Consider the following 3,119-nt stretch of genomic DNA (forward strand, 5'->3'; position numbering starts at 1 on the left):
ATTGAGTGGAATGACAAAATACGGGCCAACAACTGTATTGGGTTGCCGACAGACCAAACACACTGAACCCATCCGTGCTGATGGTGACTCGAGGATGCCTCGGATTTGCCACTTTGTCATCATGTAATGCATCGAAGCGCTTCCACGCTTCACCGTCTGATCTGTGCACCATCATGAGCTTCCCATCTACATCTAGTTGGGTTCTTTTGCCCGTTTTGTGCCATGCCATCTGTCTTGCTGTCTCTTCGACCATGAAAAGACGTTGAAGTCTTGGTACGATTGGCATATACTGAAGAACATTAACAGGGATTTTGGTCTGTGTCTTCTCACCCATGCCGTTGTCTACTAGAACATACCTAGATGACTTGAAAATGGTACAATAGTTCGAGTCCGCATACTGAAGCCTAAATAAGGCACATCCATTCTCACAGGCATGTATCTTCTCATAGGGCATCTTAAGAGCACAGAGGATTTTGTCTGACTGGTACATGTTTGCAGGTAGTACGCGACCTTTGGGTAGAAAACATCCAAATACTATCATCATCGTGTCGTAGCATTCTCTGCCCAAGTTGAATTGAGCCTTCAGAGCCATTATTTGTGAGATGGCATCCAGTTGACAAAGCTCAGTGTGCTTGTGGAGAGGATGTTTTGAAGACTCCAACATTTCATTGAAGGCCTTTGCAGATTCCTCCATCTCATCGTCCGAGTCCCGAGCATCATCAAAGTCTTGCACCATGTCTTGTATCCCGGTACCATGCTCGTCGGTGTGACGATGAATCACCTCAGCTCTGGCGCGTTGGTTAGACTCACCATGAAATGTCCACACCATATAATATGGCGTAAAACCCCTCTTCTGCAAGTGTTTGCCCATTTCATCCGCTGTCCTCTGTGCCAATTGTTGCACCCCGCACAGGGGCACCAGGTTGTCCTCTGCCCATTTGCAAATGCGGTTCTGAGAAACCCCTTGGTTTTTGTTAACCATTCAGTTGTCATGTTTTTCTGACTACTGTGACCGGTGTACATCCATGCACGATCACTCATCTTGCCTAGCTACTGGACACATAAGATATATATATATATAAATTAATCAACATGTATATATTCATCACTTAATGGAGTTTTTCAGTTTTATTACGTCCATGCCACCTAGACGCTAATAGGTAAAGATAGGTCCTAATCCCACACAAGTATGTGTAGATTGGGTTCGTTTTCCCATGCTCTGCTTCGAATCCGACGCAAAATTTTGGCAGCACCTCCCTGTTGTTCTCCTGATACACGTCTTGGCAATAAGCAGAGAGGATGTGTACCCGAAGAACAACAGGGAGGCACTGACGAAATTCTGCATTGCATCCGGAGCAGAGCATAAGGGAAAACAAACCCAATCTACACATACTTGGGCTGTCCATGGATAATGTTGGACATTTCGAAAGAATCATGGTTATAAATATGCAAATGCATGCATATTTAAAGATGTAACCCTTTTGAACGGGAGACGCATAGTGGTCACGCATACTGATGATTGAAGACACCAATAGCTAGCAAGTTTCATCGGCACGAAGATCGGAACAGAGCAAATCAAGGGGGGGGGGAGGAGATGTCATTTCTGCTAACCCACGAACGTAGGGGTGGAGTTCGTCGAACACTAGACCCTCGCAGCAACGAAAAAACTACACATTTAAATCGAAAGATGAGTTTAATAGCAATATTGTTTTTTTCCGTCAACCTAACTAAATATTTACAATAGGACGAGTGGGTTAGGGGTTCCTCGGTGTCGATAGAACCCTAAATAGCAAGTATCATCGGTGCAAGATACGTGAGGCGCTCGGTGTTGAACACTAGATCCACGTCTCACAAGTGACCCCGGCGCCCGGCGTCCCGCAACAATAGTTCTGGTGGCCGATGACGGTCGAACACCTTAGCAAATTTGTTTGGCAGCCTTTGCAATGAGGATTAAAGCCAAGTTTTGAAAGTTCAAACAACCAAACTGAGTTGAATCAGTTTGGGTGTTTCAAATTTCAACACTTAGCTTTCAATCGTCATCTCAGAGGCTGCCAGACAAATTCGCGATGGTGTTCGACCGGCATCGACGCTGACAACTGTTGCTGCGGACGCAGGACCCCTGTGTCACTTGTGGGACGTGGATGTAGTATTCGACACCGACGGCCACATGTATCTTGCACCGATGATACTTGCTATTTAGGGCACCATCGACACTGAGGAACCCCCTAACCGCTCGTCCCCGGGTAGACTAAATTAGCATGCATTCAATAAGCAAAACTACATCATCTTTTGCGTCCGTACATCGTCGAATATTATCACTAATACATCTCAAATAGTATCATACATATAGCATCGCTAATACAGCTAGAACTGTAGCGTAGCGAACGACGGATATCGGCGCGGGCGGTGGACACCCAAAGAGAAGGAACCATCACAGGATCATAGCTCCTGTGAGGTCCCTGAAGAACCTGCCAGGTATTGTCAAACATGCCCTCCAATGTAATCATGTAGCGGCGGACGTGCTCGTCCTCCTCACTGACACGGTGACGTACCACCTCCGCGATGTCCGAAAACCTCGGCACCATCACTGGCCCATGCGACCGCCACCAAACAAGGTTCGGGTAAACGACGGGCTGGCTCCTCACCAAGCTACGCCCCCGAAAGGTAGAACCTCCCAGTACCAGCCCAGCGGAGCCCAGTCTCGGACATGACCCCTCTGATCGAGCAGGCCTCCTTTGCCAAGTCGACAAAGAGGATGCGGGATAGGCATCGTCGACGTCGATGCGAGAATAAATGCTTTAACTAAAAAAATAACAACAAATTTCACATGTTCAAAATAAACCAGAAACTTAACATAAAGTAAACTAATCTAAACCTAAACTAAACTAACTAAACTAAACATAAACTAAACTAACTAAACTAAACCTAAACTAAACTAACTAAACTAAACAAAGCCTGAAATAAATTATACTAAACCTAATTAAACTAAATCTAAAAAAATAGAAGAAAAAAGTCTCGCCTTGGAGCGGCCGGTGCGGCGATGCGGGGCGGCCGGTGCGGCGATGCGGGGCGGCCGGTGCAGGGTGGGCCGGCGCGGCGGCCGGGACGACCGAGGCAGC

Source organism: Triticum dicoccoides, chromosome 2B, assembly GCF_002162155.2.
Source record: "Triticum dicoccoides isolate Atlit2015 ecotype Zavitan chromosome 2B, WEW_v2.0, whole genome shotgun sequence".
Classification (NCBI taxonomy): domain Eukaryota; kingdom Viridiplantae; phylum Streptophyta; class Magnoliopsida; order Poales; family Poaceae; genus Triticum; species Triticum dicoccoides.